Consider the following 27,241-nt stretch of genomic DNA (forward strand, 5'->3'; position numbering starts at 1 on the left):
GCCTCACCTAAGGCAGGAGGCAGAACTGAGAGGTATTTGTGAAGTTCACAACCCAGGGGCACAGGCTCCCTAAGAGGCTGAGATCTCATCATAGGACTATAGAATTCTGTCTCTCTTCATATGCATTGGCACCACCTCACTAAAGGTCTATTTAGTAGTGTTCCTTTCACCTAGTACATCATGTACAGCTTTCCACAAAAAATTATAATGCACACTAAAAAGCAAAAGATACAATTTGAAGCCACAGGGTAAGCTTCAGAATGAGATTCAGCTATGGCAGGGATGTTGGAATTATCAAACATTTGATTTAAAAGAACTATGAAAAATGTGGACAACATGCGAGATTGGATGATACTGTAAACAGAGATATAGAAATCAAACATTCGATTTAAAAGAACTATGAAAAATGTGGACAACATGCGAAATTGGATGATAATGTAAACAGAGAGATGGAAATTCTAGGAAAGAATCAAAATAAATGTTATAATAGAAACCAAGAACACCTTTGATGGGCTCATTAGTAAACCAGATGGCTAAAAAAAAAAATCCCTAAACTTGTGAATCTGTGCATAGAAATTTTGACAACTAAAAAGTAAAGGGGGAAAAAAAAACTGGGGAAAAAAAAAAAAAAAAGATGTGGGAGGAACAGACTATCCAAGTACTAAGGGCCAATTATAAAAGCTGTATGTAACATATGCATAATGGGAATACCACAAGGAGAAGAAAGAAAGGAAGAGGAGTATTTAAAACAATGAGAACTGAATGCCTCCCCAAATAAATGTCAGACATCAAACCACAGATCCACAAAACACAGAGAACAACAAACCAACTAAATTCAAAACAAATCAAACAAAAAACAAAAAAAGTCCACTGCTCCTAGGCATATCACATTCAAACTACAGAAAATCAAAGATAAAGAACAAAATCTTGAAAGGAATCAAAGGAAAGCACTGCACCTTTAAAAGAAGAAAAGATAAAAATTACATCCACCTGCTCAGAAACCTCACATGAAAGAAAAGAGTGGAATGAAATATTTAAAGTGGTAAGTGAGGGTTGCCTGGGTGACTTAGTCGGTTAAGCGTCTGCCTTTGGCTCAGGTCATGATCCCGGGGTCCTGGGATTGAACCCTGCATTGGGCTCCTTGCTCAGCAGGGAGCCTGCTTCTCCCTCTGCCTGCCACTCCCCCTGCTTGTGCTCTCCCTCGCTGTGTCTCTCTCTGTCAAATAAATAAATAAAAATTTAAAAAACAAAACAAAAATAACATGGTAAGTGAAAAAAAAAGTTTAAAAAACACCAAACAGATAAACAAAACAAACTAGTATTCTGTGTTCTGAAAAGTTATCTTTCAAAAGTGAAGGAGAAATGAAGATTTTCTTAGACTAACAAATATTGTGAGGATTTTCTGGCCAAATGACCTGCTTTACAAGAAATGTTAAAAGATCTTCAAAGAGAAGGAGGATGACACTTGTTAGAAATTCAGATCTATATAAAGAAAGGAAGAATATTAGCAAAGGAATAAATGATGGTAATATAAATATTTTAATTGATCTACCAGATAACACTGTTCAAAACAATAATATCAATAATATTTTTGATGATTATACATTATATATAAGTGAAATGGATGATTCAATAAATGGGAGGATGGATTTAAGGTATTTTGCTATTATAAGGTACTAGCATTACTCAAGAAATCATATAATGTTATTTGAAAGTGGGCTTGAATTAGTTGTAAATGTGTATTGCAAACTCTAAGGCAACTACTAAAAAAAAGTTAAAAAGAAAATGGTATTTGACAAGCTAAGGAAGCAGAGAAAATGAAATTATATACAATGTTCAATTAAAACCACAAATGGCAGGAAAGAGAGTGGAAGACAAAAATAGGAACAAAGAATAAGTGTGATAGACATAAAGCAAAGCAAATATAGTAGATATTAACCCACTTTATATCAACAATTGCTTTAAATATCAATGGTCTAAATATACCAATTAAAAGACAGTGTCAGGTTGAACCCCAAAATAAGACTCAACTGTATGTGTCTATAAGAAACACTTCAAATATAAAGACACATAGATTAAAAGTAAAGGGAAAAGAATGATATACCATGCTAATACAAATAAAAGAAAACTGGGATAACTATAGTAACTTCAGACAGAGTAGACCTCAGAGCAAAGCTCTGTTCTTCAGAAATGGAGAAATGATAAAGACTTTCAAAAAAACAACCCCAAAAAACAAAAACAAAAGCTAAAAAAGTTCATCACCACTAGACCTAGTTTATAATAAATAATAGAGGAAGTTTCTCAACTTCCTCTGAAATGAAAGGATGCTAATTAATATTGTAAAACATATGAAGTGAAACTCACCAGTAATGGTAAATACATAATCAAAATAACATTTTCTAATATTACATGGTGGTACATATATCACTTTAAACTCTAGTTTAAAAGTTGAACACACGCATTAAAAATGACTATAACTACAATCATTTATTATTGGATACATGATATAAAAAAATGTAAATTACATCCATAACCTAAAATGTGAAGGGGGGAGAAATAAAAATACTGTTCTGCTATGGTATCAAAGTTAAGTTGTTTCTAGCCTAAATAAGATGATATAATGATAAGGTATTTTATGTAAGTCATAACAAAGAGCCTGTATAGTAGATACACAAAAAAGTGAACATAAATGAATTAAAGCATAATGTCAAAAAAGTGATCAAATCCAAAGGAAGACAGAAAGAGAGGAAAAAGGAGGAAAGGAACTATGAAACAGTCAGAAAACAATGAACAATGTTGCAATAGTAAGTTCTTACCTATAAATAATTACTTTAAATGTAAATGAATTAAATTCTCCAATCAACAGACAAAGGGTGGCTAAATGGATTAAAAGATGAAGAAGAGGAGAAAGGAAAAGAAGGAAGAGGAGAAGGAGGGGGAGGAGCAGAAGAAGAAGATGAAAAAGAAGAGTATTTTCATACTCTGAAAATGAAAGGGTAGAAAAGGTATTCCAAGCAAATTGTAACCAAAAGAGTAGGAGTAGCTATACTTACAGAAAAGAAATAGACTTTAAGTTAAAAATGGTCACGAATGAACCATGAGAGACTATGGACTCTGAGAAACAAACTGAGGGTTCTAGAGGGGACGGGGGTGGGGGTATGGGTTAGCCTGGTGATGGGTATTAAAGAGGGCACATTCTGCATGGAGCACTGGGTGTTATGCACAAACAATGAATCATGGAATACTACATCAAAAACTAATGATGTAATGTTTGGTGATTAACATAACATAATAAAATATAATAAAAAAATGATCATGAAGGACAAGGAAGGTCATTATATAATGATAAAACAGTCAATTAGTTAAGAAGATGAACAATTGTAAACGTTTATGCATCCAACATGAGAACATCTAAATATATAAAGCAAATACTAACAGAACTGAAAGGAGAAATGAACTGCAAGGCGATAATAGTAAGAAACTTTAGTAGGAGACTCCACTATAAACATTTGATAAATCATCTGGGCAGAAAATCAATAAGAAAAAAGCAAATTTGCACAATACCATAGACCAAATGGACCTAAGAGGCATTGCTTTCTAATAGAACATGCAACAGCAACAAAATACATATTCTTCTCAAGCACACATCACTTCTCTGGGATAGATCATATGTTAGGATATAAGACAAGTATTAAAAAGTCAAGAAAATTGAAATTATATCAAGTATCTTTTTCAACTATAGAGATGTGAAACAAGAAATCAATAACAGGAGGAAAACTCACAGGTATGTGGAAATTAAACAACACACTCTTAAACAACAATGGATCAAAAAAGAAATAAAAATATTATCTTGAAACAAACAAATGTGGAAACACAACATTCCCAGTATTATGGGACACAACAAAAGTAGTGGTAAGAAGGAAGTTTATAGCTATAAATACCTACATTTTAAAAAAGAAAGATCTGAAATGAGCAATCTAACATTTTATCTGAGTGAACTAGAAAAAAGAGGAATAAACTAAACCCAAAGTTAGTAGATGGAAAGAAATAATAAAGAATAGAAATAAGTAAAATAGAAAATAGGAAAACAGTAGAAAATATTAATGAAACTGAGTTGGTTTTTAAAAAGAGAAACAAAATTGACAAAACTTTAGCTAAACTAACCAAGAAAAAGAGAGAGAGGACTCAAATAAAATTAGAAATGAAAGAAGAGACATTACAACTGATACTACAGATATATGAAGGAACACAAGGCTACTATGAATATTGATACGCCAATGGATTTGATAACCTAGAAGAAAAGGATAAATTGCTAGAACATATAACTTCCCAAGGCTAAATTATGAAGAAAAAATAGAAAATCTAAATAGATCAATAATGACTAAGGAGATAGAATCAGTTATGAAAGGGCCACCTGCGTGGGTCAGTTGGTTAAACAGCTGCCTTCAGCTCAGGTCATGATCCCAGGGTCCTGGAATCAAGCCCTGGGATCGAGCCCCGCATCAGACTCCCTGCTCTGCGGGAAGCCTGCTTCTCCCTCTCCCATTCCCCCACTTGTGTTCCCTCTCTCGCTGTGTCTCTCTCTGTCAAATAAATAAATAAAATCTTAAAAAAAAAAAAAAAGAATCAGTTACGAAAACTTCCCAACAAAGAAAACCCCAGGACCTAATAGCTTCCCTGGTGAATTCCACCAACTATTTAAAGAAAAATTAGGGGTGCCTGGTTGACTCACTCGGTTAAGCAACTGCTTTCAGCTCAGGTCATGATCCCGGGGTTCTGAGATCAAGCCCTGGGCTCCCTGCTCAGTAGGGAGTCTGCTTCTCCTCCAATCCCCTCCCTCTCATGCTCTCTCATTTGCTCTCTCTCTCTCAAATAAGTAAAATCTTTTTTACAAATAAAGAAAAATTAATCAAATATTTCTCAAAATCTTTCCCAAAAAATTTTTTTTTAAGATTTTATTTATTTATTTGACAGAGAGAGAGACAGTGAGAGAGGGAACACAAGCAGGGGGAGTGGGAGAGGGAGAAGCAGCCTTCCTGCTGAGCAGGAAGCCCGATATGGGGCTTGATCCCAGGACCCTGAGATCATGACCTGAGCCGAAGGCAGACGCTTAATGACTGAGCCACCCCGGCGCCCCAAAATCTTTCCAAAAATTAAAGAGGAAGGAACACTTCCAACTCATTTTATGAGGCCAATGTTACCTGATAAAAAAGCAAGGTAAGGACACTATAAGAAAAGAAAATCGCTGTCCAGTATTCTGATGAATATAGATGTAAAACTCTCCACAAAATATTAACAAAGTAAATTCAACAGTATAGTAAAAGAATCATACACCACGGTCAAGTGGAATTTATCTCTCAGATGCAAGGATGGTTCAACACAAAGGAATAAATGTGATACCACACATTAACAAAATAAAGGATAAAAATTATATAATCATAATACATACAGAATAAGCATTTGACAACATTCAGTATCTGATACCTAGATTATAATGCATATTGTAACCTCCTTTTTGATCTCCATGTGCAATGGACTGAATGTTTGAGCACCACCCCCAAATTCATATGTGGAGGCTTTAATTCTCTTTGTGAGAGTATTCTCAGATGGGGCCTTTGGAGGTAATGATGAGGTCGATGTCCTTATAAGAAGGGGAAGTGCCCAAGCTTGCTCTCTCTCTGCTATGTGAGGACACAGCAAGTAAAAAGCTGTCTGCAAAACAGAAAGAACACTCTCACCAGAACCTGGCTATGCTGGCACCCTGATCTTGGACTTCCCAGCCTTCAGAACTGTGAGAAATAAGTTTTCGTTATCTAAGTCACATGGTATATAGTGTTTTGTTAAAGCAGTCCAAACCGAGTGAAAGACAGAGGTTTTTGTTGTTGTTGCTCTTGTTGGTTGTTGTTGGTTTTTGCCATGGGGCCATGTTTCACCAAGGTGTGGCTCTATCAGACGTTAATACCAGAATCCAAATATGCACTACATGGTGTTGTAGTTGGTGGTTGCGTCCCATGGTAGGTTTCTGCTGTGTTAGTGTTTAATACAATTATGTAAATTGTATATACTTCCGTGCACTGCATAAATCCAATTATTCCCAAATTATCCATTTGCTTTCCATGTAAAATCCCAAACTACTGAAATACTGTTGGAATTTTCATAGAGAAGTACTTGTGTTAGTCGCTTAGTTGGCATTCAAAAGCTTCACTGAAATCCTATACTAGATTGTTGTCTGAGTTCAATCAAATTTATTTTATAACTTAAGTTTACAAAATAAAAATAAAGTTTGGTTTAAATAATTTTTATCTACCAATTACTTGTTATGCTATATCAATTTCAATACTTGCATCTTAAGGATGTTTGATTTGGTCTGTCTTTGGAATTTGAAATCTAAATTATATATTCCTATAATTATATATGACTTAGTAAAATTCTGAGTACAAGGTTACTTTTATAGAAAATTAAAATAATACATTTATTTAAGGCTCTATTTTCTTTCTAATGTACTACTTTTCTAGTTATTCACACCTTTATCTGGTCTGGATAAAGTTATATCAATAGCATATAATGAAGGTATATGATAGTTTTCAAGTCACTAGTCTCAAATATTTTCTATGCCAAGACAATGGTATTGACATAATTTCATCAGAAATAGTGGCTCACTATGGCAATAAATTTCATTTGCCCAGACTCATTTCAGAATGGGAAGGGTCCACACAGTTGGAAAAAAATAAATCCTTCAAAGTCACATAATTACAGAAAAATACACGTAAAATATAATTTTATTTTATTATTTTTATTATTGCCATTTTCAAATTTAGACCCAACTTTTTTTATATCTAAGTTAGGGAATAAATCCTGTTTTACTTTTGAGATTTCTATTCTGATACTTTCATCATTTCATAATAAAAATAAACGAACTTTAAGAGTTTATTAAGATACTGTTTCTCAACTTAAAACTTGTGTTTGATCCAGCAGTCATAAAAAGATATTGACAGATTTTCACCATATACCCAGTTTGTTCGGAGATGTGACAAATCACTTCAAGTTACCAGTTCTCTCTGTGTAAAACAAATATGATTTAGTTTTATTTTTTTGTTTTGTTTTGTTTTTTAATTTTTTATTGTTATGTTAATCCCCATACATTACATCATTAGTTTTAGATATAGTGTTCCATGATTCATTGTTTGTGCATAACACCCAGTGCTCCATGCAGAACGTGCCCTCCTCAATACCCATCACCAGGCTAACCCATCCTCCCAACCCCCTCCCCTCTAGAACCCCCAGTTTGTTTTTCAGAGTCCATCGTCTCTCATGGTTCTTCTCCCCCTCCGATTTCCCCCCCTTCATTCTTCCCCTCCTGCTACATTCTTCTTCTTCTTTTTTTCTTTCTTAACATATATTGCATTATTTGTTTCAGAGGTACAGATCTGAGATTCAACAGTCCTGCACAATTCACAGCGCTTACCAGAACACATACCCTCCCCAGTGTCCATCACCCAGTCACCCCATCCCTCCCACCCCACCCCCCACTCCAGCAACCCTCAGTTTGTTTCCTGAGATTAAGAATTCCTCATATCAGTGAGGTCATATGATACATGTCTTTCTCTGTTTGACTTATTTCGCTCAGCATAATACCCTCCAGTTCCATCCACGTCGTTGCAAATGGCAAGATCTTATTCCTTTTGATGGCTGCATAATATTCCATTGCATATATATACCACATCTTCTTTATCCATTCATCTGTTGATGGACATCTTGGCTCTTTCCACAGTTTGGCTATTGTGGACATTGCTGCTATAAACATCGGGGTGCACGTAGCCTTTCGGGTCCCTACTTTTGTATCTTTGGGGTAAATACCCAGTAGTGCAATTGCTGGATCATATGGTAGCTCTATTTTCAACTTTTTGAGGAACCTCCATACTGTTTTCCAGAGTGGCGGCACCAGCTTGCATTCCCACCAACAGTGTAGGAGGGTTCCCCTTTCTCCGCATCCCCGCCAACATCTGTCATTTCCTGACTTGTTAATTTTAGCCATTCTAACTGTGTGAGGTGGTATCTCATTGAGGTTTTGATTTGGATTTCCCTGATGCCGAGCGATATTGAACACTTTTTCATGTGTCTGTTGGCCATTTGGATGTCTTCTTTGGAGAAATGTCTGTTCATGTCTTCTGCCCATTTCTTGATTGGATTCTTTGTTCTTTGGGTGTTGAGTTTGATGAGTTCTTTATAGATTTTGGATACTAGCCCTTTATCTGATATGTCATTTGCAAATATCTTCTCCCATTCTGTCAGTTGTCTTTTGGTTTTGTTGACTGTTTCCTTTGCTTTGCAAAAGCTTTTTATCTTGATGAAGTCCCAATAGTTCATTTTTGCCCTTGCTTCCCTTGCCTTTGGCGATGTTTCTAGGAAGAAGTTGCTGCGGCTGAGGTCGAAGAGGTTGCTGCCTGTGTTCTCCTTTAGGATTTTGATGGACTCCTGTCTCACATTGAGGTCTTTCAACCATTTGGAGTCTATTTTTGTGTGTGGTGTAAGGAAATGGTCCAGTTTCATTCTTCTGCATGTGGCTGTCCAATTTTCCCAACACCATTTGTTGAAGAGACTGTCTTTTTTCCATTGGACATTCTTTCCTGCTTTGTCGAAGATTAGTTGACCATAGAGTTGAGGGTCCATTTCTGGGCTCTCTATTCTGTTCCATTGATCTATGTGTCTGTTTTTGTGCCAGTACCATACTGTCTTGATGATGACAGCTTTGTAGTAGAGCTGGAAGTCTGGAATTGTGATGCCGCCGGCTTTGCTTTTCTTTTTCAACATTCCTCTGGCTATGCGGGGTCTTTTCTGGTTCCATACAAATTTTAGGATTATTTGTTCCATTTCTTTGAAGAAAGTGGATGGTATTTTGATGGGGATTGCATTGAATGTGTAGATTGCTCTAGGTAGGATTGACATCTTCACAATATTTGTTCTTCCAATCCATGAGCATGGAACGTTTTTCCATTTCTTTGTGTCTTCCTCAATTTCTTTCATGAGTATTTTATAGTTTTCTGAGTACAGATCCTTTGCCTCTTTGGTTAGATTTATTCCTAGGTATCTTATGGTTTTGGGTGCAATTGTAAATGGGATCGACTCCTTAATTTCTCTTTCTTCTGACTTGTTGTTGGTGTATAGGAATGCCACTGACTTCTGTGCATTGATTTTATATCCTGCCACTTGACTGAATTCCTGTATGAGTTCTAGCAGTTTTGGGGTGGAGTCTTTGGGATTTTCCACATAAAGTATCATATCATCTGCAAAGAGTGAGAGTTTGACTTCTTCTTTGCCAATTTGGATGCCTTTGATTTCTTTTTGTTGTCTGATTGCTGTGGCTAGGACTTCCAATACTATGTTGAATAGCAGTGGTGATAGTGGACATCCCTGCCGCGTTCCTGACCTTAGGGGGAAAGCTCTCAGTTTTTCCCCATTGAGAATGATATTCGCTGTAGGTTTTTCATAGATGGCTTTTATGATATTGAGGTATGTACCCTCTATCCCTATACTCTGAAGAGTTTTGATCAAGAAAGGATGCTGTACTTTGTCAAATGCTTTTTCTGCATCTATTGAGAGGATCATGTGATTCTTGTTTTTTCTTTTGTTAATGTATTGTATCACGTTGATTGATTTGCGGATGTTGAACCAACCTTGCAGCCCAGGGATAAACCCGACTTGGTCGTGGTGAATAATCCTTTTAATGTACTGTTGGATCCTATTGGCTAGTATTTTGGTGAGAATTTTTGCATCCATGTTCATCAGGGATATTGGTCTGTAATTCTCCTTTTTAATGGGGTCTTTGTCTGGTTTTGGGATCAAGGTAATGCTGGCCTCATAAAATGAGTTTGGAAGTTTTCCTTCCATTTCTATTTTTTGGAACAGTTTCAGAAGGATAGGTATTAATTCTTCTTGAAATGTTTGGTAGAATTCCCCTGGGAAGCCATCTGGCCCTGGGCTTTTGTGTTTTGGGAGATTTTTGATGACTGCTTCTATTTCCTTAGTGGTTATAGGTCTGTTCAGGTGTTCTATTTCTTCCTGGTTCAGTTTTGGTAGTTGATACATCTCTAGGAATGCATCCATTACTTCCAGGTTATCTAATTTGTTGGCATAGAGTTGCTCATAATATGTTCTTATAATTGTTTGTATTTCTTTGGCGTTGGTTGTGATTTCTCCTCTTTCATTCATGATTTTGTTGATTTGGGTCATTTCTCTTTTCTTTTTGATAAGTCTGGCCAGGGGCTTATCAATCTTGTTAATTCTTTCAAAGAACCAGCTCCTAGTTTCGTTGATCTGTTCTACTGTTCTTTTGGTTTCTATTTCATTGATTTCTGCTCGGATCTTTATTATTTCTCTTCTCCTGCTGGGTTTAGGCTTTATTTGCTGTTCTTTCTCCAGCTCCTTTAGGTGTAGGGTTAGGTTGTGTACTTGAGACCTTTCTTGTTTCTTGAGAAAGGCTTGTATTGCTATATACTTTCCTCTTAGGACTGCCTTTGCTGTATCCCAAAGATTTTGAATAGTTGTGTTTTCATTTTCATTGGTTTCCATGAATTTTTTTAATTCTTCTTTAATTTCCTGGTTGACCCATTCATTCTTCAGTAGGATGCTCTTTAGCCTCCATGTATTTGAGTTCTTTCTGACTTTCCTCTTGTGATTGAGTTCTAGTTTCAAAGCATTGTGGTCTGAAAATAGGCAGGGGATGATCCCAATCTTCTGGTACCGGTTGAGACCTGATTTATGACCTAGGATGTGATCTCTTCTGGAGAATGTTCCATGGGCACTAGAGAAGAATGTGTATTCCGTTGCTTTGGGATGGAATGTTCTGAATATGTCTGTGAAGTCCATTTGGTCCAGTGTGTCATTTAAAGTCTTTATTTCCTTGTTGATCTTTTGCTTAGACGATCTGTCCATTTCAGTGAGGGGGGTGTTAAAGTCCCCCACTATTATTGTATTGTTGTCGATGTGTTTCTTTGCTTTTGTTATTAATTGCCTTATATAATTGGCTGCTCCCATGTTAGGGGCATAGATATTTACAATTGTTAGATCTTCTTGTTGGATAGACCCTTTAAGTATGATATAGTGTCCTTCCTCATCTCTTATTACAGTCTTTGGTTTAAAATCTAATTTGTCTGATATAAGGATTGCCACCCCAGCTTTCTTTTGGTGTCCATTAGCATGGTAAATGGTTTTCCACCCCCTCACTTTCAATCTGGGGGTGTCTTTGGGTCTAAAATGAGTCTCTTGCAGACAGCATATCGATGGGTCTTGTTTTTTAATCCAATCTGATAGCCTGTGTCTTTTGATTGGGGCATTTAGCCCATTTACATTCAGGGTAACTATTGAAAGATAGGAGTTCAGTGCCATTGTATTGCCTGTAAAGTGACTGTTACTGTATATTGTTTGTGTTCCTTTCTGGTCTATGTTGCTTTTAGGCTCTCTCTTTGCTTAGAGGACCCCTTTCAATATTTCTTGTAGGGCTGGTTTCGTGTTTGCAAATTCCTTTAGTTTTTGTTTGTCCTGGAAGCTTTTTATCTCTCCTTCAATTTTCAATGACAGCCTAGCTGGATATAGTATTCTTGGCTGCATATTTTTCTCATTTAGTGCTCTGAATATGTCCTGCCAGTCCTTTCTGGCCTGCCAGGTCTCTGTGGATAAGTCTGTTGCCAATCTAATGTTTCTACCATTGTAGGTTACATATCTCTTCTCCCGAGCTGCTTTCAGGATTTTCTCTTTGTCTCTGAGACTCGTAAGTTTTACTATTAGATGTCGGGGTGTTGACCTATTTTTATTGATTTTGAGAGGGGTTCTCTGTGCTTCCTGGATTTTGATGCCTGTTTCCTTCCCCAAATTAGGGAAGTTCTCTGCTATAATTTGCTCCATTATACCTTCTGCACCTCTCTCTCTTTCTTCTTCTTCTGGGATCCCAATTATCCTAATGTTGTTTCGTCTTATGGTATCGTTTATCTCTCGAATTCTGCCCTCGTGATCCAGTAGTTGTTTATCTCTCTGTTTCTCAGCTTCTTTATTTTCCATCATTTGGTCTTCTATCTCGCTGATTCTTTCTTCTGCCTCATTTATCCTAGCAGTTAGCGCCCCCATATTTGATTGCACCTCATTAATAGCCTTTTTGATTTCTACTTGGTTCGATTTTAGTTCTTTTACTTCTCCAGAAAGGGTTTCTCTAATAACTTCCATGCTTTTTTCAAGCCCAGCTCGTATCTTTAAAGTGATGATTCTGAACTCTAGATCTGACATCGTACTAATGTCCGTATTGAGTAGGTCCCTGGCAGTCGGTACTACCTCTTGTTCTTTTTGTTGAGGTGATTTTTTCCGTCTTGTCATTTTGTGCAGAGGAGAATAGATTAATGAGAGAACAAAATGCTAGCAGGGTAACAACGTCCCCAGAAAATATACTCTAAACAAATCAGAAAAGACCTGAAGCAGTGGGAAAAGAAAGGGAAAGAGAGAAAAAAGAAAAGGAAAGAAAAAAAGAAAAAAGATAAAGATAAAGATAAAAACAAACAAAAGCAGAACAAAACAAAACAAAACAAAAACAGAATGTGATCAAATATGATCAGGCTGGATTATAGATCAGTGCCACACACTAGATTTTGGGTGTATTTTGGTCTGTTAAAAGAAAGTCCCTCCCAAAATTTTAAAGAAAGAAAAACTTATATATGTACAAAAATAAGGGTTGATATGATGAAGGGATGGAATATGACTGTAAAGATGGAAATTATAAAAAATTTTAAAAAAGGATTTGATAAGTTGTTTGAAAAAAGAAAGAAGAGGATTAAAAAAAAAAGAAAGAAAGAAAGAAAAAAGGGAGAGAATGTGATCAGGCAGGGGAGTAGAAAAAAACCATACACTAGAGATTTAGAGTATATTTTGATCTGTTAGAAGAAACTATCTCAAGATTTTAAGGAGAGAACAACTTATATATATATGCCAAAAATACGGGTAACTACTATGAAGGGATAGAATATGACTTTAAAAATGAAAAATAAAAATGTTTTTTTTTAAAAAAGGGATTGATAAGATGTTGGTTGAAAAAGGGAAAAAAAATAATTCAAAAAAAAAGAAAAAAGGAAAAAAGAAAAAAAGACAGTTAAAAAAAATAATTAACTTTGAAAGACTAAAGAATCATGGTAAAAAAGCCATGGATTCTATGTGCAGTGTTCCCCTAGCGCTGGAGTTCTGCCGTTCTCACTGATCGGTAAACTTGGTCTTGGCTGGCTGTTCTCGCTGATCTTCTGGGGGGAGGGGCCTGTTGCCGTGGTTCCCAAATGTCTTTGCCGGAGGCAGAATTGCCCCGCCCTTGCCGGTCCGGGCTAAGTAATCTGCTCGGGTTTGCTCTCCGGAGCTTTTGTTCCCTGCAAGCTTTCCGTACAGCCTTGGAGGCGGAGAGTGAAAATGGCAGCCTCCCAGTCTCCGCCCCGGAGGAGCCGAGAACTCGGGGTCCCGCTCCTCAGCGAGCCCCCAGAGAAAAGCCGTCAGTCACTCCCGTCTCCCCGGTCTCCGGCCACACTCCGCGCTCACCCGGCCTGTGACCGCGCCTTTCTATCTGGCACCCGACCCCGGGTGGAGTCTCCAAACCCAGCAGATCCCCGCGGTGCGCTCCCGCACCTCTCCTCCCGGGGGAAGAAGGTGAGTCTCCCCGGATCTGCCGCTTGTTGGGTCCCTGCTGGAGGAGCAGTGGCCCGACTGTGCCGCGGATCACGGTCTATGACAACCCTGAGCTGAGAGCCCGCGCCTGGGCTCCGTCTCTGCAGCCGGCTTCCCTGCTCTGATACCTGGGAGCACTGCCGCACTCAGGCACCCCCGGTCTTTCTGTGACCCCGAGGGTCCTGAGACCACACTGTCCCGCGAGGGTTCCACCCCCCACTTCGCCACCAGAGTGACGTCCCTCAGCAGAGCAGACTTCTAAAAGTTCCGACTTTGTGCTCCGCGGCTCTATCACTTGCCAGAAGCGGCCGACGGAGGCCCCTCCCCCGCCGTCTATCCTCCCGAATATCGCCTCGGATTCACTTCTCCGCACGTCCTACCTTCCAAAAAGTGGTCGCTTTTCTGTTCAGAGAGTTGTTGCTCTTCTTTTCTTTGATCTCCTGTTGAGTTTGTAGGTGTTCAGAATGGTTTGATCCCTATCCAGCTGAATTCCTGAGAGGAGACGAAATCCAGGTCTCCTACTCCTCCGCCATCTTGCTCCGCCCCCCCCAAATATGATTTAGTTTTAAAAGTTTAAAACCAACAAGTTCACACTGAGAAGTTATAGCTTATTGCATTTTTCCCAGTAAAGGGAAGATTGATTTTACCCTACTAGGATGTAAAAGCAGGATTGCAGGGAATTTAAGTACTATCTACCAGATGTTGATTCCACTAAGCTATCTTTTTAGCTTATGTTAGTGGCTTTTGATCACAGTTGGTTTGAAATAAACAAATGGCAAGCTTACTTCATGCCTTTAATACCAGCAGATGAGCCCTAGTCTCAGGGAAGCCAGAGGACATGGCAGTGGGAGATCTTAGAAAAGACACACATGTAGGCCTTCAGCAGCATCATAGCACATCAACTCAATTGCAATTAAAGGACAGTGGGTGTGGGTTTCCTCCATGCCAGAACACCAGGGCAAATCCTCTAACATTTGCTTTTGGCCACAAAAAGATACTTTACTTTATTTTTTATTTTTATTTTTAAAGATTTTATTTATTTATTTGAGAGAGAGAGACTGAGAGAGAGAGAGCATGAGAGGGGGGAGGGTCGGGAGGGTCAGAGGGAGAAGCAGACTCCCTGCCGAGCAGGGAGCCCGATGCGGGACTCGATCCAGGGACTCCAGGATCATGACCTGAGCCGAAGGCAGTCGCTTAACCAACTGAGCCACCCAGGCGCCCAAGATACTTTACTTTAATGACCTTCACCAGTTTACAGATGTAGCACTAGGGTATGTTGTTTAGTAATCGAAAAGCTGCCCTAAAAATAGAGGTACCTTGTGTCCAGGTAAGAGCTATGAAGCCCCATGCTATCCCCTTGACCGTCTGCTACAAACTCAATCCCAGCTGTATTTGACACCGTGTAGTCATATCAAAAAAGAGTAAGATTTAACCAAAGAGTTAAAAATTAAGCAAAAATGGAAAATAGAAACATACGTTACCAGAGAATTTTATAAAGAATTTTAAAATATAATCGGATGAATTTATTACTCATTCACACAAATCCTCACCTCAAGTATTGGTCATCAGCCTAGCAGAGTGGTTGAACACATTACATGTAGATCACCTGGGTTCAGAACCCAGCTCTACTTGTACAAATTCAGGCAAACTACATACTCTCTTTGTTTCTTTTGTCTTCTGTAAAGATATTAATCATCCCTATTTCATGCCATTGTGATGTGGATTAAAAGAGTTAATATTTGTAAAGTGCTTGACAGACGCCTGATGCAAACTAAGATTTGCTGATTATTACCTAATTATCAATAAGGGGTTGGGACAACAGAGATATGGGGAATTCTTGCCAATCATTACCTATTTTGTGGGTTGAAGGGGCACAGAAGATGCTCTGAGATTGAGAACACAGGGTGATAAAGCTATTGATGGGTCACTATCTAGCTGTTGGAGATGTCTGCACTGGAAATCATTATTGACAGACTTTCCAAGGGGAGAGCCTGTTTCACACAGGATAGAATTCATTTCTTATGTTGCCCCTAGCAACAATGCTAGTTCTTCCTTTGTTAGATCTCAAGTAGATGAGTTCAAAAGAAATTGTGAAAAGTAAGTCTGACTAGAAAATAATCAGGTTTCATCACATCACTAAAAGAAATGGAGGCACCCAGAGACTACAGCTATTACAACCAATGAAAAAGCAGAACATATAGAAAGTGTGTGGAAAGAATTATGTATGGATTTTGCATATGAAAATGGTATCATTGACCTCTGCTGGTCAATTCTATAATTATGTGTTGTTTCTATAATACAGGGAATGGATTTCAAATCATATGATAGCTTGTTTAGTTCCTGGATTGCTGTCATAATACTTTGCTCCCAGAACAACCCCCATTCAGAATATTAGCGTTCACACAAGTTGAAATTCATTTGCCACACAACTCTGAACACAATACAAATTGATACCCATGTTTCTCTTTGCCCATTCTTTTTCATTAGACACTTTCATTAATATGTTGTCTCTGAGAGGTAGATTACAGTTACCTTGACAAAGAGGGAAATTGAGGTGGGTTGATTTACACACAAGACATCTGGAACCGGAATTCACATCTCTTGATACCCAATCCAATGCTATTTCCACAAGACATATGCACATATACTAAAGGCAAGTGTCTCCCTCCCCCAAGCTTGGCATCACATCATATTGCTTAAATCATCTAAGATTCTGGGGCACCGCTTTACAACGGTGCTCCTTGTGCCTCCCTGTGATCTAGAGGACTTAATTGAGAAGCTGTCTCTCCTTGATTCCTAATAAACACTAGGGGATTCTTTGTTACCGGGATTCCCTAACTCCAGGACCCTACTGCATTTCCTGCCTACGTTATACATTTCTAAGCTATATAATATCCTATCTCCTCACTTCTCTGTCTTGCTATTTTCTCCCGGGTCTCATTCCAACCACAGGGTTCTAATTAAATATGAAATGTGAGCTTCCCCCAAACATGGAGTCTTGTAGCCCATGTGTTACCTGAATCAAAATGAGGGAGTAATGGGTTCAAGTGGGGCTACTGGCTGTGCCCCTGGTGGTGGCCTATTTGCATATCCTACCCCTGCCGCTCCCTTCCCTGCCCCCCGCCCCCACTTTCTCTTGCTCTTCACTCATCACTCATGGAAGTTGTTAGGCAAGTTTTTCATTTATAAGGGACTGCAGATCTTCTACCAAGACTCTGTGGATGTGGTTGGAAGTCCTGAGATAGTTGTGCTTTTACATGGCTTTCCAACATCTAGCTATGATTGGTACAAGATTTGGGAAGGTATGACCTTGAGGTTTTATTAAGTGATTTCCCTTGCTTTCTTGAACTTTGGCTTCAGTGACAAACCAAGACTATGTCACTATTCCATATTTGAGTAGGTCAGCATTGTGGAGGCACGTTTGTGGCATCTGGGGCTCCAGAATCACAGTAACAAACTTTGTCACCTGATTATGGAGATACCGTTGCTCAGGAGCTGTTCTCTAGGTTCAAGCAGAATTGATCTGGTCAGCTTACCATAGAGTCTCTGTCTGTCAAATGGAGGTATATTTCCTGAGACTCACTGTCCTCTCCTTCACCAAAGCTTCTCGAAGATGGACGCATGCTGTCATCCATCCTTACATGATTGATGAACTTCTTTGTATTCTCCTGAGGTCTCACCCCAGTCTTTGGGCCATACACCTGACCCTTTGAGAGTGAGCTGTGGGACATGTGGGAAAGGATACCCAACAATGATGGAACTTAGTTATCAAAAATCTCTTACAGAACACCAACCAGAGGAAGTTCAGAAGACTCTGGGTGGGAGCTCTTACTTCTGTAACTATTCCCATTTTTTTTATCTATGGGCCGTTGGATCCCATAAATCCCTACCCAGAGTTTTTGGAGCTATATGGGAAAATGCTACCATGCAGTCCACAGTGTCGATTCTGGATGACCACATTAGCCACAATCCACAGTTAGAGGATCCCATGGGCTTCTTGAATTCGTATATGGGCTTCATCAACTACTTCTGAGCTGGAAAGAGTAGCTTCCCTGTATTACCTCCCTTACTCCCTTACCTGTTGTGTATTCTACTAGGCAGAAATGCCTGGTCCTGGCCACCAAAAACTACTCTCTCATGAAAGTCCACCTGACTCACACTGGTGATCAGCATATAGAAAAAAGCCCACAGAAGCTACGGCTAAGGATGACCTAACAGTCCACCTCCCATTCTTCTTACATCTGGGTGTATGGATTTGCCTTTGTCTTTGTGTAATTAGGAAATTCTCATGAGCACTACTACTCACAGATAAAGAAAGAGAGACATTGTTAAGTGTCTTTTTAACACTTCTATGGACTTTCTGAAATATTTCAACATGCTAATTTTTGGCCCATCCTTGATTGGAATTCTATGGTAAAGAATGAAGAGAGGGTGGCTCCTTACCAGTCCTTGAATGGCTTTAAGGGCACATGTTTTTGTTTTTGTTTTTTAAATTCTCTAAGCAACACAGCTTCAAGTGAGATGAGTCTCCCTTGTCATAACTTTGGGTTTCATTTCATCAGCTGCTTTTAATTATAGACATTTTGTTAAAATAGGTTTGGGCTTGAATAATGCATAATTCTAAGTATGCTTTAAGACTATGATTTACCTACATTTTTATAAGGACACTAAGCCAGGAGATACTCTGGTAGAGTGAACCATATTAAACATGTTTAATTTCTGAATAAATTGAATCAAATCGAAACTATTTACAGAATTTCCTAAAATCACAGGGAGTTAAGGACCAGTAGCATCTGTGCCAGAAATTTACTGTTATTAGCCAATTCTAACAGCAGGTCACAGTCTGACTCTTCCTACCTTAGTGCTTGGAAGCATGTCCCTCCTGAGCTGGAGGGGAGGGCATCATTGTATAGTCCAGGCTACCGAGCAGAATGTACAGGGATTCCTTTTATGAGGATTATTTAACTCCTCATTGGTTGTCCCAGAGAGGTTTCCTCATGTAGCTCAGTGATCCCTGTACTTTACAGACAGGAAATTTCCAAGAACAAATTCTGAAAAGTCTATGAACAAATGGTGCTGAATACCTTTTTTTTTTTTTTTTTTTTAAACCACAGTTTCTTTGTCTTAGTCAAAACAGGATTTTTAAGGGATTATTTTATTTTTTTTTATTAGCAACTTCAAGTATAACAACTGAAACTGGAATAAGTGTTTATTTTCTATTAATAAAACTGGATTTTGACTAAAAAAAAAAGAAAGAAAGAAAAATGTGACCTCTGTCAAATTCATTTTGTTGCTGTGTTTTCATTTTATACAATAGTCCCTCCCTAACTATAGGTCTGGAAGTACATGATCCTTCTGATACACTGTCGGAAGGTCAATAGCAGGTGAATAGCAGCCTAATGCTACATCACAATGTCTGTACCATCCACCTCACTGCATCTCATCACGTAGGCATCTATCATCTCACATCATTACAAAAGACAATAAAATATTTTGAGAGATAGAGAGAGATCAAATTCACATAACTTTAATTACAGTGTATTGTTTTAATTATCCTATTTTATTATTAGTTATCATTGCTAATCTCTTACTGTGCCTGATTTAAACTGAACTTTATTATAGTTACAGGAAAAAAAAAACAGTATACATAGGGTTCGGTACTATCAGTGATTTGGGCATCCACTGAGGTTTTAGAACATATTTCTCACAGACAAGGGGTGGCTATTGGATTGGATTATTTATTTTGTTTCATGATAGACTATGCACACATTGAATATATGTTATCCTCAGATACACACAAGTCTATAATGTCTTGCTTCTTGCTCATTTATAAAGCTGTCATATCTTGGCTTAGATACAGAAATTTGACAAGTAATAGAAATTTAACAAATATTTGTTGAGTGAATAGATATCCAAGTAGCTGGATGTCTGATATGTTCAAAATACAATATCCAGGTATTGAATTGCTTTTCTCAGCAGATTCCAGCTGAATCCTTACAGCCTACAAAATAATTCTTCCTTTGACCACTCCTATTCTACAGAGACATCGCCTTGTATTCATGGGGAAATTAGAAAAATTGGAACATTTTAGTGAAATTTACATAAGGCTAAATTATAAGTGGTAATATCTGTGTGTATGTGGTATGATGATTGGTGGACTATGTGGGAATGTCTGCGTGTATGTATTTAAGCGTTCTTACTACAAAATAAAATCTCATATTAGTCCTCAAATATTTTATTGACATTTTTCTGGTTGTAAATCCCTAACTCTTGAAACAACTATGCTACAGAAAAATAGGATCCCAGCTATCCTAGTGGGGTTAGGCACCTGACGTTTAGCCATTGTCTCTGTTCATACCTATTCTCTAATGCACTTGGATGCTTTCTAATCAAGAAAAAATCTACTTTGCTCTAAGTTTGCGCCTTACACAGCCTGGAGGAATGATTTTTTTTTTTTTTTTCCAATTAAGCTGCAAGTGGTTTGCTGAAGAGCATCTGAAAATCAATCACGGTACAAGGCACACAGTGTGAGCCTGTTATCTTCCATGATTGCAATTCAGGTACTGAGAATTCCATTTTGTGTCAGCCAGAAAGTTTGGGTGAACTAAGTATCTTTAAAGTTTATAGGTACAAATGAAATTGGCACTTTGAAAACAACCCCGGAACATAAAGAAAGATGTAGCAGCCCTTTCTGCCTTCAACTTTTATAACTATTTTGACAAAGTGGATCTTCCCCAGTTTTAGAGAGAGTGGATTTGGAAGAGTTTGATAGCTTTAAAAAATGAATTGATAAGAAATTTTGATAAATCACTAAGATAAACAACAGCTATATTTGACAGACAGAAATAAAGTGGCAGGTAGCACAAAACCTGGAATATATGACTTACTGCTAAAAACAATAGCTGAACCAAGACCCAAGAACTATATAGGGATATAAAAAAATCAAAGAGTGATGTTTTAGTGATAAGCATGGGATACGGTGCCTCTCTAGGGAAGAGCATCTGAATATAGAGTGTAAAATAAAGAGACTTTTTTCTAAAAATTAAACCAAACCACGGTAACTGGTTTTACCTATGCACCCATAGGCCACACTGTGGATTTGAATCTGGTCCTTACTTTACTATCTTTGTGATGCTGGGCAAATTATATTTAGCATTTTATACCTAATTTCTCCTTCTCTATGAAATGGGAAAAGTAGAAAACATAGGATTGTTAGAAGCATTAAGCAAGTTATTTTGGAAAGGTGGCTAAGAGAGTAGGCCCCTCATAAGCATATAACAAGTACTAACCCCATTATTATGGCCACACTAAAGGCAGGCTTGCTTCCACATTCTCACCATTACACTGTAACAGCTTCACAGCACTATGGTAGAGAGAAAGAAAAAGAAAGAATGGAAGGGAAGGAGGGAAGGAGGAAGGAAGGAAGGAAGGAAAGGAGGAAGGAAGGAAGGGAGGAAGGAAGGGAGAAAAAAGAAGAAAGAAAGAAAGAAAAAGAAAGAAAGAAAGAAAGAAAGAAAGAAAGAAAGAAAGAAAGAAAGAAAGAAAAAAAGAAAGAAAGAAAGAAAGAAAGAAAAAAAGAAAGAAAGAAAGGAAAGAGAAAGAAAGAAAGAAAGAAAGAAAGAAAAGAAGGAAGGGAGGGAGGAAGGGAGGAAGGAAGGGAGAAAAAAAGAAAGAAAGAAAGAGAAAGAAAGAAAGAAAGAAAGAAAGAAGAAAGAAAGAGAAAGAAAAGAAGGAAAGGAGGGAGGGAGGGAGGAAGGTAGGAAGGAAGGAAGGAAGAAAGGAAGGAAGGAAGGGAGAAAGGAAGGAAGGAAAGGAGGGAGGGAGGGAGAGAGAGAAGAAAGAAGAAAGAAAGAAAGAAAGAAAGAAAGAAAGAAAGAAAGAAAGAAAGAAAGAAGAAAGAAAGAAAGAAAGAAAGAAAAAGAAGAAGGAGGGAGGGAGGGAGGAAGGAAGGAAGGAAGGAAGGATTAGTACAATGTTTCTCCAGAACACCCAACAGAATGGGAAGTGTTTTGTAAAAAGACACACTATTTCCCTAAAATGGAAATCGGTGGTTGAACAAAATCCTGGACATGTTTTATTTAATGTTAAAATTATAATGGCCCTCAGTAAAGAAATTTTGAAGAAAACTCATAATGAATTTCTATAAGCAGGGTTGATGAGAACACATATTCTAACTGTATTCCAAGTGTACAGGAAAATGCATTTAGTCCCAGAGCTTTGTTTTCTAAGTATATGCAAGCTTGAGGCCAGAGCTGGAATGGTAACACCAGGATTGGGGGATGGGTAGCTGCTTCTGGGATGGCAGAGTTCTCTTCGGGTTTCCATCCTGTGGTTTGTCACTTCTCTGGATATGCTAAACAAATATTTAAAGACTATCAATTTGAAGAGGCATGCCTGAGACACTTACGTTTTGTGCCATTGGTAATCAAGAATAGTGTTTATTAAAAAGAAATACAGAGCTGGAGTCAGGAATTAAGGGGCTATCTCGCAATAGTAAGTGCCAGATGAGGCAGACAATGTGAAGTAAAAACCATTAGTACTTCTTGATGAAGCATGTGAATTAAGAGAAAAGAGAAGAACAAAAAAGAAGTAGAACATGAGCTGGGGAGATAGAGGAGAACAAGCATTTGGCACTAAGAATTACATGTCATTGGAAGAAGGGAAGGATGTCACACAGCACAGTGGTTTCCCAAGCAGATGGTGCTTCAAGCCTACAAGAGGAGAAAGTCCCAACGAACCTTCTGAGGGAGATCCAGAACAGCCGTGGGGTGGAATGGCCTCAGAGCTCAGCAAGATGTATGTTTTCAAAGTTTTCTGAGTAAGTTGCTGATTTTCAATGTATGAGTTAACTCATCTTGGCCCTAGAGGGAGAAATGATTCCTATATGTTCCTCTCCCTGGTCCAGCCCACATTTTTTTTATATAAAAAAAATTTAGGAATCTTTCTCCTATGATTTAGAAAATGCCTTTAGCCGATATAGGAGGATCATTCACATCCCAGTGACACTCATGCTCTGACTTACTTTCTTGTATTTTACCATGGGTTAGAGGTATTTGATATCTCAATATCAGAGATCATAAAAATTCAATTAATCTATGTGAACTCCACCTCTACATAATATTTTATACAACGATTGATTAATAATAGATGTAAACATGTGGCTTTATAAAAATTCACATTAAATGCATTGTGTTAAACCAATTATCATTTAGAATTTTTGATAGTACATCCATATGCTATAATGTTATAGAAGCAATTTATTAGTAACACAGAACTTGATAATAAGAGTCACTAAAAGTTCAAGTACTTTGCCATTTCTTAGTGATCGGTAACTTAAGTTGAAGGAAGACTGCTAGGTTTATGCATGGTATAGCTTATACATCTAAATTCAGCCCAAACCTCAAACCTAAAGCAATACTTATCTCTAAGGATGGATGGGCAGTAGAGTTCCTGGAGGTATCTACAGCCATATGATTAATGTGGTACTCTTCCTGGAACATCCATTAATGTAAAGTCATTAAAATATTTTAGTGATAAATAGATATAATATAAAAGAGAATGCAAATTTGGGGGTTTTTTAAAGCAAAAATGGGTCTTTAAAGAAAATCTAACTTTTGACCAGCCAATTTGATCTGAACTCTGAAGCTATGCATTCTCTTGCTTCTGCCCTCAAAGTAATTTATATAAAGGAACACTCTGAGAGTCATGATTTCCATTATGTTTTTTACATTGTATATTCTTAATTTGATTTATTTTGATGACTTTTAGACAGCCAATTATCATTTGTTTCCTTGCCATTCTTTCATTTAATGCACTTAAATGCATGCCCAAAAACACACCGCCACCATCATCACCACCATTACCTTAGGGATTCTGAAAATTATTTGTGCATATGAGCTTAAAACAAGAGCATTTTCTGTGTCCTCCAGAGGCAGTTGGATACTCGGTCCCCTTTGCCACGTTGAACTTGGAGGTGACTTCCCAAGGAGGACAAGATGAGATTTTCCTTCTCAGGGGCTGACCACAAAGCCACCTGTGAGAGGTATGGGTGGGACAATCCAAAAGAGAAGAAGTGAATGAAAATAACACACTGAATGATCAATCTTCTAGTCCATTTTCCCACTTTGCTCTGAGAAAACCAAAAGCCTAGTCTATATCCTCAATATTCTCTGCAGGAGACTGAAGAAGTATTTTCTGGAGGCAATAGATAGAAATACAACAAAGTTCAGTAAGGGAGAAAATAGGGGTTGTGGCTGGCCTTTTTAACAACATGATAGTTGAATAGGAACCTAAAACCAATAAGAAAATGAACTCTGAAGATAAGACTATGAATTTTTTTTATCATAATGGGATCAGTTATCCACATATTATTATTGAAAGATGGAAGAAAATTGGACCAGTGTCTTCAACGTTCTGAAAGATGATTATCCTCTAGAATTTTATACCTAAACAAACTATAAATAAAACATAAAGGTAAAAAAAATAAAGTTTTTCAGTTAATGAAAATTTATTATACATAACCCATGCACCTTTTCTCAGAATATCCTTAAGGGTTCTGCTCCAGAAGACTTTGGAGTAAATACAAAAAGATGAGGACAAAATCCTGGAAAGAAGGGTTCCCACACATTTGAAGATCGTAATTAGTAATCTGACACCCACATCTGTTTAACAAGTTAAAAGCATAATCTGTGAAGATTAAGAAGGGTGGCTATAAGTCTCCAGGGGGGAATAGTTTTGGTCTTTATGTTTAGCTTCTATTCTTGGACTTATTTTTCAAAAGACAAAGCTTCTGTTCTCTTGGGTGAGAAAGCAAGGGACAGGTGGGAGATAACAGGGTATATAATCCTCACTATTAGTGCTTCTGTAGTCAAGTAGAGGAAGGGGTTTAGGGTTTCACCATTCACTATCTAGATTGATTACCACTTAATATTTCTATTGTCAGCATTATCTGCCTATCCCTCAACTCAGCTGTGCCTGGAATCTAATCTAAAGCTAAGGAAGAAAAGGAGGACCCAAGGGGTCAGTGAAAATATTGTAAAATGATTGGAGTGGAAATCTCTGGGTCTGTATAATTTTTAGGTCAACCTACAAGAAGGTAATTGGAAAGGTAAGAGTCAATACTTAAAGGGTGGGATGGTTAAAATGGAAATTTTGGATGAATGCTTTTGATGAAATGACTTTCATTCTTTCCTTAGCCATCATAACTAATTAGTCCTCTGATTCTATCACTCTGCTATTATCTCTCATTGCTGGATCATCTACCTCACTACCTCTCTTCTAACCTGGATTGTTATATTGTCTTCCTGAATTACTGGAATGATTACTTAATTGGTTGGCAGTTCCATCCCTAAACTAATTCATTTTCCACTGTTGACCAATTTTTGTTGTTGTTGTATATATTAACTGAATCCACAGCTCATTGACTCCTTGATTATCAGCCTTCCCAATGCTGTTTTTTATACTTTCCAACTTTCTCCAACTTTTTAAAAAGATTTAATTAATTAATTTATTTGAGAGAGGGAGAGAGAGCATGAGCAGGGGAGGGGCAGAGGGAGAATTTTAAGCAGACTCCACACCGAGTGCGGAGCTCAAGGGGGGGAGGGGGGACTCAATCCCACCACCCTGAGATCATGACCTGAGCTGAAACCAAGAGTCAGCACTTAACCAACTGAGCCACCCAGGTGCCCCTCTCCAAATTTTATTTTATAGTTTATTTCTTTAAAAATACTTTCATCAATATTTTAAACTATTTTGTTCAGCTTTTAAAACTTGTGGTAAAAAACTTATAATATACAATTTACCTTCAACCATTTTAAGTGTGCAGCTTGCTAGTGCTCTATATTCACATTGTTGTGTAGCAGCTCTCTAGAACTTTTTCTTTCCTTTTTTTTTTTAGAACTTTTTCATTTTGCAAAACTGAAACTATACCCATCAAAAAGCAGGTCCCTATTTTCTCTCCTCCCCAGCCATTAGCAAACTCTATTCTACTTTCGGATTCCATGATTTTGGCTGTTCTTGATATCTCACATGAGGGGAATCATACAGAATTTGTCCTCTTGTGACCAGCCAATTTCATTCAGCATAATATCCTCAAAGTTCATACATGTGGCACGTGTCAGAATTTCCTTCATTTTGAAGGCTGAAAAATATTCCATTGTACGTATATACTACATTTTACTTATTCCTCTATTGATGGACATTTGAGCTGCTCCCACTTCTTGGTTATTGTGAATAATGCTGCAATGAACATGAGTGTGCAGATGTATCTTCAAGATCCTGCTTTCAATTCTTTTGAATATATGACCAGAAGTGGGAGAGCTGCATCATATGATAACTCTATGTTTAACATTTTGAGGAAACTATCCTGTTTTCAATAGTGGCTGCACCATTTTACATTCCCTCCAGCAGTGCATGAGGGTCCCAATGTCCCCACATCTCCATCAGCACTTGCTATTCTCTGTTATGGCCATCCTAATGGGTGTGAGATAACACCTCATTCTGGTTTTGATTTACTTTTCCCTAATGCTTAGTGATGCTGAGTATCTTTTCATCTTCTTGTTGGCCATTTGTATATCTTCTTTGAAAAACTATCTGTTCAGATGCTTTGCCCATTCATTAACTGGATCACTTTTTTTGTGATTGTTGTTGAGTTGTAGGAGTTCTTTACATACAGTGGATATTAACCCTATATCGGATATATGATTTGCCATTGTTTTGTAATGTTGTAGGTACCCAGGCATCCATGCTGCTCCCTTTCCCTAAATGCTCTGAGTCAGGTGAGAGATACAAAGTAGTCTTTGGGCAGCATCCCCATAAGGCAGAATACTGAACTCATGTTCCACACTCCTCTTTCCATCCCGAAGGAGATGTCATGAGTTGGGGGTATTCTAATGTGCTGAGAGGGGTTAGGCTAAGGTAGGGAAGTACAACAGAGTTTCCTACCTGCTCCAATACACCTCTTCTCAGCCCTGTACCTGCCTGGGGTGCTATACTTTCTCAAGTGGACTGGAGTTCCCACAAAGAAATCTGGCTCATGTACTGTTTTGAGTCAGTGTCTCCCTGGAGGAGGGAGGGCCTAGGGCTTCCCACTGCACCATCCTCTTGACATCACTTCTCTTACTTCACTTTTGCCACAACCATTTGTTTAATCCGAAAGCAATTGCACACATTCCCATAAGCTTTTTATTTTCTCACAGTAGCTTCTTTATATGAGTGGTATCTTTTGTTTTCTGCCTATTTAAAACAAAACAAAACAAAACTAAACCCTTGGATTTTACTAGATGAGCAATAATAGATGTTTCCACACAGAAGTGTGAGAGTTTTAGCTTAGTTTTTTGTTTTCTTTTGTTTTGTTTTTAACTATAGCCATATCCACTTACATGAAGCATTACATGTATAAAACAAGTATAACAAAATGACACTGTGCATGGATACACTCTTTTGGAAAGGGTGAGTTTGTCTTCTGCTTTTGTGATTATCATTATACATACCTGGATTTTTATTTGTATGCATATACAAATAAAATATGTGTAAGTATACACATGAATAATATGTA

The 27,241-nt window shown here is 37.9% G+C and overlaps 1 pseudogene; it reads left to right on the top strand.

The window, feature by feature from the left end:
- Positions 1–16,712: 16,712 nt before the first annotated feature.
- LOC116648561 lies at positions 16,713–17,719 on the top strand (annotated as a pseudogene).
- Positions 17,720–27,241: the final 9,522 nt, after the last annotated feature.

Source organism: Phoca vitulina, unplaced genomic scaffold (genome assembly GCF_004348235.1).
Source record: "Phoca vitulina isolate PV1807 unplaced genomic scaffold, GSC_HSeal_1.0 scaffold44, whole genome shotgun sequence".
NCBI lineage: Eukaryota > Metazoa > Chordata > Mammalia > Carnivora > Phocidae > Phoca > Phoca vitulina.